This window comes from Borostomias antarcticus, assembly GCF_949987555.1.
Source record: "Borostomias antarcticus genome assembly, chromosome: 8".
Classification (NCBI taxonomy): domain Eukaryota; kingdom Metazoa; phylum Chordata; class Actinopteri; order Stomiiformes; family Stomiidae; genus Borostomias; species Borostomias antarcticus.
Genome location: NC_140241.1, coordinates 21,795,945 through 21,807,707, shown reverse-complemented (window position 1 = coordinate 21,807,707; position 11,763 = coordinate 21,795,945).

Genomic DNA, 11,763 nt, shown 5'->3' with positions numbered 1-11,763 from the left:
AAGTGCAGTCCGTTTTACCGTTTACCATAATTATAGACATTTCTAAACACTTTTTTATTTAATCATTTGATAACATATATTGTAGGTTCTGCCATCTTCAACAGAACCTGTCATACATGTTTCTCATCCTTGCACATCTCACGGGAGAATGCGTCCCTTGTCTCCCCCCTGTTTTGACATTCTAATTCTCTGGGATCCGAGGTGGGAGATTCGGGCTTCTTCATCTGGCTCCCATCTTGATAAAGTGCTAACCCTGCAGTCCCCCGCAGCAGACTGGGGTTTCTCATTACTACAATAACAGGGTGTCCCCGTCCCGACTCCTGGCCCTGGGAGGCTCCCAGGCACGTCGGCTGTGGCCCCGGAGAGCAGAGGAATGCCTGGACCTGCTGCCTCCCTGGGCCCCTGCCTGCCTGGCTGGCCCCGGAGAGCAGAGGAATGCCTGGACCTGCTGCCTCCCTGGGCCCCTGCCTGCCTGGCTGGCCCTGGAGAGCAGAGGAATGCCTGGACCTGCTGCCTCCCTGGGCCCCTGCCTGCCTGGCTGAAGCCATGGTGGGACGAACGGCTACAGCATGCAACACTGGGAGTTCTACTGGGTCCTGGACTAGGACTGGGAGACTGGAAAAGGGACTGGGAGTTGTATTGGGACTGGGAATGAGACAGGAACAGGGACTGAGAGTTGTATTGGGATTTGGAATGAGACTGGAACTACGGACTGGGAGTGGGATTGAGACTGGGAGACTGGGACTGGGAGTGAGACTGGGACCTGGACTAGGATTGGGCAACTGGAAAATGGACTGGGAGTTGTATTGGGACTGGGATTTAGGACTGGGATTGAGACTGGGACCTAGGACTGGGAGTGCTCTCTACCCTCATCCCCTGAGAACGAACACTCTTACAGGACAGAACCCCATGCTGGAGAGACAGGCCAACATCAAAATGTAAGCATGTCTCTGTTGTACAACATTGGAGGCAGATACATAAGATGCAAATATTTTAGTTGTTAATAAATTAAACTCCAGAATGGAGAAAGCAAACTTTCATGTGTAATACTGTAGTTCCAAAAGATAGTCTTAGAGTGTAAACACTGCAATGCAAATTTGATTGATCTCTAACGTATAAGGCACCTCTGGATGTAGGCCAACTCTGATTAATATTCTTAATGCATGTTGGTTGTGTAACACGGTAGTTCCAAAAGATAAGTGTTAGAGTGTAAATAAATTACTCTAATGCAAATTTGATTGAACTCAAGGCGCCTCTGGATCTTGGCCAAGACTGAATAGAATGCTCTTAATGCATGTTGGTTTTAAATTGGTCCTCAATATTGAAGTAATTATGGTAGCATTCCACAGAAACTCAGGCCAAATGAGGGGAGTCATTTTCTAATGGAAGAACCGCGATCATTCCTTCACAACTGAGTGATTGGCCAACAATACAAGCGTTATGACTTTTTCAATTTACATTTCAAACGGGCCTCAGCTGATGACAGCACAAAGCAGTCATTGATCCCTCCACATGTGTGAGCTTCCTGGGTTGGTTAGTGTGGCCCGCTCTGGAAAGCTGCCCAGCGGTTATCTGACCCCTTCATTTACACTTCCCCTGCAACCAGGCTTCAGCCTCCATTTTTGCAATATCATTTTTGGCAAGGCTTTAATAAAACGCAGGTGAGAAGTGCAACACGAAAACTCAAACCTCATGCTTTGGTTGTTGACACAGGGAGACAAAGAGGGGCTCTTGGTTCACATTCAGAGTCAAATACCGTTGTTGTTACGTCCTTTATACACGACACGTACAGGGGAGTCAAATTCTTGGGTTCTGGCTGCTCAAACCCGTAGCAACAAGATAATAACAGTACAGGATAATAACGGTAAAGACGTATAATACAGGATAATAGTAATAAAAACAATAGCTACAATAGTAATAAAGGTGAAAAACAACATAATAGAAGGTTATCTTTTTTTCTTTTCTTTTTTGTTAGCCTTTATTTAACCAGGTCAAATCCCGTTGAGATACAAAGACCTCTTTTCAAGGGAAGCCTGGCAAAGACAGCAGCTTAAAAACATCCGAGTTGCACAATTAAAACAGACAACACAAAAGCACACAATAATAAAACTACCTTACGCGCTTAAAGTGTATAGTGCACGAAGGTGCGTTGTTGTGTGTGTGTGGGTGTGTGCTTGTGTACCAGTCTGAACGGAGCCTGTGTGTGAGTGACACATGCAGCCGTTGGTGTCCATTGTTCAGGAGTCTGCTAGCCTGATGAGAAGGTCTCTGAGCCGACATGTCCGGGCCTCCAGGCTGTGATACCTTTTACCAGGCGGTAGCAGCTCAAACAGGTCCTGGTCGGGGTGGCTGGTGTTTTTGATGATCCTGAGGGCTTTGCTGGAACTCCGACCGCTGTATGGAGGGGAGCTCACACACTGATATGTTGGCCAGTCCCCATACCATGCTGTGATGTTCCCACTTAGGATGGGACAAAACATTGGTACGGCAATATATCGTCATACTTCCTCTCGTGATGTTGCCAAATATCAATATTATTATTAAAACGCTGTCAGTAAGGCCTTTGGACAGTTTATTTTACATTGGAATGATGGCACACATGATGAACACATGTTGCACTCATTATGTGTGTCAGTGTGTGTATGTTAATTGTTAAAGAGGCACTAAACTATGCACTTTGCTACATTGTTTTATCTCAAACCATTCTGTGAAAATCACACCACGACCAATGCAGTGAATAGATAATTCCTGCTTTCTGCCTTTTTAGTGGTATTTTTTCCTTCAGTTACACAGATATCGTGATGTATCGTAGACTTGTCTTGCAATGCATCGCAAAATCGCTATATCGTGATAACATCGTTATCGAGGGCGAAGTATCGTGACAGTATCGTATTGTGAGTTACAGTACTCTGCAATTCCCACCCCTTGTTCCCAGTCAGGATGCTCTCAGGTGTGCCTCTAGAAGGCCCGTAGGATCTTGGACCCCATACCAAACCTCTTCAGCCATCTGAGGTGGAAGAGGCGCTGTTGCGTCTTTTACACACCACATGGTCGGTGTGCACCTCCCAGGTTAGGTCCTCAGTGATATGGACACAGAAGAACTTGAAGTTGCTGACTTTCTCTATAGTGGACCCACTGGTGGTGATGGGGTCCAGCCCCTCTACTCTCTTCCTGTAGTCCACCATCAGCTCCTTGGTCTTCGACGTTGAGAGAAAGGTTGTTCTCCTGACACCACTGTGTCAGGTTGTTGTGGTCTCCTGTAGGCCGGCTCATCATTGTCAGTAATCAGGCCTATTACCGTCGTGTCATCAGCAACTCGATCAGTCGTGGGTGTACAGGAAGAAGAGGAGAGGGCTCAGGACACAACCCTGAGGGACCCCTATGTTGAGGGTCGGAGGTGTTGGAGCCCATCCTCACCACCTGCCGTCGGCCTGAGAGGAAGTCCAGGATCCAGCCGCACAGGCTGGGGTTGAGGCTTGGGTCCCAGAGCTTGGTGTCGAGTCTGGAGGGGGGGGGGGACTATGAATGCTGAACTGTAGTCGACAAACAGCATCCTCACACAAGATGTTCCTCTTCTCCTGGTGGATGAGGACGTTGTGGAGTGTTGTAGAAATGGCGGCATCGTATGGTTGTAATGAGCCCCATGAACAGCAAAAAGGTTTCTGACAGACGGCTAAGTATGGGGGTCACAAGCTAAACATGCTAACATTCATTTTATTTTATTTTTTATTTTATTTTTTTAATTACACACTAGCCCTCTCATTCCTGCATTGGACCACAGACTCCAAACTCGAAAATTGTGTTCGTTTAGTGAAGCAACCAGCGTCAGTGTCAGTCTATATGAGGACATTGCTGACAGCCTAACATTTCTGGGCACAACCTCCTCCAGTAAATGGTCTGGGATTATACTATATCAATTTCACCACTAATCTACCACTGAGCCATTTGCCACTTGAAGCAAACTTATTTTTTCACCTCCAAAATGGTACATTTAAGCCTAACCATTTAGCAGATCCTTTTAGAGCCTACATTTGTCTAGAGCCCACATTTGTCTAGAGCCGACATTTGTCTATAGCGAGTGAACTGACTGATGCCTACACACCAGTCATCATCGGTAAAGCTTCTTTATAAACATAGAGAAGCTTGCAATTTGCATGACTTGAGTTAAGCCTATGCCTTCAAACTTGTTCACTGTTCCAAATCTGCTAATTCACTTATTTTATCTTCTTTTTTGTTTCCTTACTCATATCCTATTTTTTGCCCATGAATCATATGTGTGGTTCTCATTACAGACCACGACTTTCACTAGCCTACGGTATTTTAGAGCTGTTTGGCCCAAGTGTAGGCCTAGGCTAAACCACAACACAGAGACAGACGTAGAACACAAAAACCTCCAACCTGAGAAGGTGTGTTTGAATTACCCTGACAGTTGAAGTCAAACTGAGTCATGCGCCGAGAACTCCGTCCAGTAAATCAAAGGCTGTTTGAACAGCTGCGTTCGTTCTCACACGTCCTGCCGCTGTGGAAGGGCTTTTCGGGAATAATGTAGCCGGATTAATGAAGTCACCTCAGACCGAGAAGGGCACAGACGCCTATCAGGCCAGAGACCACGGCGGAAGGGAAGGGAGGAAGACTAGCAGCCACTCAACAACAACAACAGCAGCAATGGCGGCCAACCGACTCGGAAGTGAGGTCATATCAGTGGGCTCCACACATGGATGTATTACCTCACCTGCAGAGCACCTTGCCGGGCTGCATTCTCACAGAAATTTTGCATGGAGGCAGGCAGGCCCAATGACAATCACGTTTTTACCGCTCGAAAACCTTGGTGAGTAGGCTTAATGAAAGTGTATTAAATGGTAATGGTAAATGGACTGCACTTATAGCCTAGCGCTTTTATCCAAAGCGCTTTACAGTGACCTCTCATTCCATTCACACATTCACACAACAATGGCAATGAAGCCTATTACTAGTAACTGAAAAGTAAGTGAAAAGTGATAATGGAGACATGTGGTCCCTGACAGCCAGGCGTAAGTGAGCGGCCTAAGGCCCTTGACCAGGGCTAGGTTAAATCCTATAATGAGACCTTACACGGTGCACCAAAGCTGTGAAGGAAAAATAGTTGTATTCTGTCCTAACTCCATTTTAACTGGGAGTTTTATGGTCTCCAGAGCAGACCTCAGATGGCTTCAAAGAACTACAAAAAGGTTTTCCATGAAAATTCCAGTGATCCATTTCGGACAAGATGGGCGAGATTCTGGTCAGAGCAGAGCCAAGGAAACTCGGGCTGATGTACAACCATGGAAACAAGGGTCCAGAAGAATGAGTCAAGATCAACATCAGAATGATTAACTTCCTTTCAATCTTCCCTGTGATGTGGAACGAATTGCTGGTGTTTGGAGAGCAGTTGATCCAATGTTAGTAAGAGTTAGGCTGGGTGCTCTTTTCTCTCACTAACAATAAAGAAAGAAAGACGTTCTTTTTTCAATCACATCTGTTTCGATGTCAACCGGCACAAAGCAAATCTTAAACACGAACATGACTTGGTAACAGCAGCTCGGTAACAACTGTTTATCTTGTTGCGGTCGTTCCTTGCCAAACTAACATCTCAAACGAGTCGTGATGATTAGCATCGGTAAGTCTTTCTCTGAGATTGTGAAGTCCAGACCTGTGAGGACATCTCCTTCCCCCACTTGGCTACGTATTGTGGAAATGTCTCACTTAGTTTGGACCTCACATTCACCCTCAACAGAGAGAGAGAGGCAGTACCAGACTGTACCAGCTATCAGTGCCAGGGATAGACAGTTATTTATCTGAGGCAAATGGTGGGTAAAAGGAAACCACGGTCAATATGACTGACCATCTGCAAATTGGCTGATTCATGTCCCTGGCAAAGCCCTTACTGGAAGCCATGTTTCATGTGGTTTGCTTTTAGGATTACAGAGCCATGAGGAATTTCTGCGGATCCTCCTGCAGTGAAAAACACGCTCCCACACACAGGCTAACACGAACCAGCCACCACAGAATATCACTGAGATGTATTGCACAATCTTCTACCTGCTTTCTGTTTGACCATAACATCTCTTATCTTCGTTCTTTTCTGTGAAACATGAGTCGTTATCCTCGTTTTATGATAAGAGTGGTTATGGGATCATAGCCTTTTACTTTTTTTTTTATCACAAATCAGTGAACTCTTGAGAAAAAACCCTAAAAAAGTTAGGTTTCAACCGTGTTGAGTGTAACTGGGAAGCAGTGCAGCTGCCCACGGCCATACATGCCTCTCACTCTCCGGCAGTGCCTCTCTCCAACTCGTCCATCCGAGCCCTCTTTGAACAGAAACCCGCCGTTCAGTTCCCAGGACTCCTGCGGTCCCGGACCCACGGAGGTTGACTTTGGCTCCTCGTAGTTTCATCAGTAGTCGGCCTGCCAGACCGAGAGGCTCTCACAGTGCCGGAGGTTAAGTGGGGGCGTCATCGCCTCTCTGAGGAGGTGGTGCTGGAGTATGGTAAGACTACGGAGAGGGAAAATATGGAGATGTCTGTCAGTCTACGTCTTTTCTCTACTCTTGTCCTCTCGACTTTCCTCCTGTCCTCTATGTCTCACCTTGTGACCTAGTGTTTGTTGAACTGAGGCCTACAGATGAATAACCATGTCACATGTGCAGGTGTGTTCCTGTTTTGTAATCTCAGTGCCTTCTGACTTTTTAAGCACACCAGAACCGGGTAAAATGCATATCGCCACACCACATAGAAGACATTGTGTACTTGTAAGAGATGTATATCACTCACACGAAATATTTTTTAGGATGGTCCGTAGGCTACATCTGTTAGGCTACTGATCAAGCTCTCCCCCCAAAATCCAAACGGACATAATGTTTATTCATCTTTAGGCTTCAAATAGGGATCAGGTGTTGCTGTTGCTAACTAGATAATTCAGGATATGTTGATTTGTTCTTTGACCTGCATCCGTTGAACGGTTCCTCATGTTAAACAAACAACACCTGCATACATGATGATCCTCAGGGTGGCTGTGCAGGTTAGGTGAGGTTACGCAGAATTGCTCACATCTCAGTGTGTACCTGCCTTCTTTCAAACATGAAACAAATACGCTCATTTACATGTACATTTTGAAAACCGTTTGAAGAACTCGTATACAGAGGAAAATGTCTGTTCTTTATAAAGATCACATTCCCTTTTGATTAATCTAACCACTTTTATGTGGAAATTATGACATAATGTCATGCTCAAAGAAATGGATCTGTCAAATTTTAGTTCTAAATAAAACATCAGATTAATGTATGCCTCGCCAAAGTATTTTAGGCATGAAAGGCACTATAACAAACCAATAAACAATAATGTGACTACAATCAAAGGCTGTATATTGATGTTTGATGTCATGCTTGAAGATGGCGTATGGGTAAGGTGAACTACCCTTCTATAGAGCAGTTGTCTTTGGCCCAATGCAGATGCCCCCTCCATAAATCATACGGCCGTGAACCCCTTTAAACATTAAAGAGGGGGCAGTTGCAGGTGTGTTCCCCACCGCCCCCCCCCCCCACCCCCGTCGTGTCTGCCCTTCTTCATCCTGCCTTTGAAGCAGTGTCAGAGGCAGCAGCAGCTGTTTCTGCAGGGGTGGGGTGGGGTGGGGGGGCACGAGAAGCCACATGTCCCCCCGGTTGGGGTAGATCTAGGCCGAGGCTGCTGAAAGTTCACCGAGGTCCGCCTAAGGGCCCGTGAGGAACTGAGGCCCCCGCACATAAAACCATGTTTCCAATTTAGGGTCTTTAAACTGAGGTGAAGTAGCAGACGTGTATATACCGTAGGTAAGGTGTTAACAGCAGGTCTGGGACCCCGGCAGGACACAGGAGATGCGAGAGCTTCAATTCAACTCAATTAACATCCCCGATGAATTTCATTTTGGTAATCTTGCACCATCAAACCCAGCCCCAAGATCCAAAATTGGAGTTTGACCGGAGCTTCAACATATGGCAGCACAGGTACTACTGAGTAGTCTAGGGCAACCGCTTATAAAAACAAATGACTGTGAACAATGACGCCATTTTGTTGAACTAAGTAAGGGTGAGAACATACAGGTCATAAATGCATCAGCACAGAGTAATCTAGTATTGTCTGGCGAATGTGGTTTGACTGGTGGTAAACAGGTCATTCGTCTGCGTTTCCTGCTGCCCTGGCCTGTGGGCCTCTGTAATAAATCATTATTGACCACTGTATATTTTCACAGCTTTCTCTGCAGGCTATCGGGTAAATGGAGCTAACTAGGACTGGCTTTTGAATTTACTCAACCTTCATGACATGGGCCCCAACCAGTCGTTTTTCATTGAGGGCTGGTGTTTTGTGAAACTACCAAGCTACCACGTTAAAAAGAGGTATTTTGATGAAAAGTGATATGGCATGTGTATTTGTGTAATACTAATGGAAAATATTAAATGTAAAATTTTCGCTCACTGCTACATAGAGTGGAAATTCAACAATATTTGCTCACAACCTAGTCTCACGATACCAGACAATCTCAGATCTCAGCCTACCTGGGGATTTCTAAATGCAGGGTAGTTGCTAGAACGGCATACAGAGTAAATGTATACGGCCGTTATCAGACAAGCGTGTACACCCAGGTCCCTGACAGGATCAGGATAACGAGAGTAAAGTTTTAACTAGATAAATATTTTTTTTTATTGTTTTCAACATTATATCAAAATATTACAATCGTCTCGTGCCACAAAGCTGAAATGTGAGAACGCTACACAAAGCTGTTTGTGAACTTGCTATGTGACCGAGATCCAACAGAAGTGACGGGGCGGCAGCAAAATGAACACATCACAACAGTTACAAAGACATGTTTAGATGACCTACAACTATATTGTTAAATAAATTAAACAAATAATCTCTATGTAAAACAGACAAATTCTCTCAGCAAAGAAGAATGGAAAGGCAAAGTTAACACTGGTACATTGAACCCCCCCAACTCCCCCCAACCACACGAAATTCCAATCTAGGGGAGACAAATGGGTTGTGGTGGTTAATACCTCAAATTTCTCAAAAATATACTGTATATCTATTTATAAACAAAAACAAAAACAAACAAAAACATTTTTTCATATTTCTAAAATACATCTATAATATGTAGATACAGTATATACAATTTACCACAGAATTATGCGATACAAAACAGATTCTTCTAAACGTGAAGAATAAATAAAGGCTGCAAGAGAACGATCTCTGTAAAGGTTAAGAGCTGTTTACGGTTCTTTACATCCGTACAGTAACCCCCCCCCCCCAAAAAAACAACAAACAAAAACAAAAAACAAACAAATAAAAGCTAAAATGTCCGTGGGTGGTGACTCAGGGGGCTGGTGTTTTCTGAATCAGACCATAATTTCTCCCAGTTTGTGAGCAGAGGGGCTTTGTGTCCCTGCTGGCGCTCCGTCCAGAGCTAGAGCTGCAGAGACCAGGTGTGAAGGAGCAGCGCCAGCAGCAAGGTGAGTACGCCCAGCAGGGGGGTGGAGGAGGAGGAGTCTGACGACGATCTGCCGTGATTGGCTCTCCGGTGATGAACCCTCTCCGGCGGTTGGACCGTGATGTAGCCGTTGATGATGCGGACGAGCGGAGGAGGTGGTGATTGGACGGTGGTGCTGGAACACAGAGAGAGACACCGCAGGTTAGATTCGGCCTGCCCGACCTGACCCCTGACCCGACCCCCGCGTGGTAGCGGTGATCTAAAACCAGTCGGTGTGTCTCAAACCCGGCCACCCAAAACTCCTGTCTGAAGCAGACACATGTACATGTGTGTTTACTTACGAAAGAACACTTCCCTTACGAATTACAAAGCGTCCAATGAATTCCTTTACACGGTGCCAAGGAACCCCATCCTTTGTTTGCGCAGCGCTCGGGAAGCTATCGGATTGATCGGACAAACCGTTCAGCGTGTCTCCAAAACAAATGTCATCAGATCGTAAAGCGTGCACAGTTTCCATGGATGGAACCAATAATCATGTCTTTTCCCTGCAAGATCCCAGGAGTTGGCCCTGGGCGCTGGGCAATACGACGGGGACTTGAGCCAGGAGAAAACAATGGGAAATAAGCACGCTTGTACCATAATAAGCAGGGCGGACCACTCCAAAACAAGCCGCAGTCAATTAGATGAAGTTTTACTGAGACGCGAGTGATCCGTGGAGGTCTGGTCAGGTGGTGTGGCGTGCCAGTTGGCCGCGGTGCTTCGGACCGTGGAGGGAGGGGGGGGTGGGGGGGTGGCAGAGTGCTCTGGGAGACCAGCGGGTCTCGGACCGTCCAGCTCGCCTGCTGAGCCCAGCTATTAAATCATTTCTGCCGGCCTGTTTGAAACCCGGTCTGCAGGATCGCTGCCGTCGTGACTGGGACACCGGCCAGCCTAAACAAACAGCCGGGTTCCTGCGCTGCCATTGGCTGAGAAGAAAGCCTCAACCCGGTTTCCCTTCCCGACGGCAAATACGACAAAATAAAGACCGGACTCTGAACTGAGATTCACTTCATGAGGCCATGTTCTATTGACGTGATAGCTTTACAGGTTTTCTCACCGCTAAGTGGAGGACAAACTGCCGCGGTTAAACGGTGAGCGCTAAGCAGGGAGCGCTACAGCGCAGTGAGTTTGTGACTACAGGTGACCAACTGCCCTGCTTTTTCAATTAGGCCAAAATGCAAACGCTTTTCATCATTGGCATGTGCTTGCAGTTAATAATATTTACTTTCCATTGATTGGTCTTGGTTTCATTGCTTGGATACAACCCTGGATTTTGTGCTTACTTAAGAAAAGTTACAGTCAGAAACGTTCATTCGTTTTTTCTGCGTTTGCCTTTGAGTTCAAAAACTTTAAGCAGGGTTTATTTTAGTTTGACCGGTGTTACAAAGATCTGCCAACGAAACCTGGGGCGTGCAGTGTAATCAAGTATGACGCGTCAGCGTGTGGCCACGCATCAAAGAGTCCGGAGAAATGCCCGTCTGTTCCACACTCACTTGGCAAGAATGATGTTGGAGGAAAATCTCTCAGACTGATGTTCGTCAGTGAAAATGTTGAATATTAATGATAACGAAACACATTTTCAGACATAACATCCAAAATTCAGAAGTTTTCGGATTTGGAAATGTACTCACAATCATATTCCTTTCATTACGAGCTGGCGAGAGGGTCTGGATCTCTGGTGTATGTTGGAACCAGACACAGTAAACAGGCTTTATTTTCCACGGAGAATAAATAAATAAAGTCTGGAGCGGCAGACTTAGACTCACCCCTTAACATGCAGCGCACACCGAAAGGGGAGTCCGGATAAATTGTTTCAGTGTTTGAAATTGTAAATGACATTCACATCCTCCATCTGTGTCAACAGTTCCTGAAACAGACGGCCTTCGACGCCGGGGCCAGTTTCCACGGCCCCGGGACAGATTTCACCACAACCGCTCTCGAGCGTGTACGGAGAGACAACGGATCTTCCTATCTAATATCTAGATGACTCAATGTGTTTTTACGATCCTTAATCTAATCTCTGTGTCAAGCTTTCAAGTCTGTTTGGTCCACAGATGCACAAACATAAATAAGACATCCATCTGTGTGACATTTTAGTTACAAAGGGCTGTGAGAAAGCCTGCAGGCCGCAGCCGAAGGTGGGCGGGTTCTTCGCGTTCGAATCCATGAGGCCTGGCCCAGCGGCAGACAGAACCAGTCGAGACAGAGTCCTGACCCCAGCGACAGACAGAACCAGTCGAGACAGAGTCC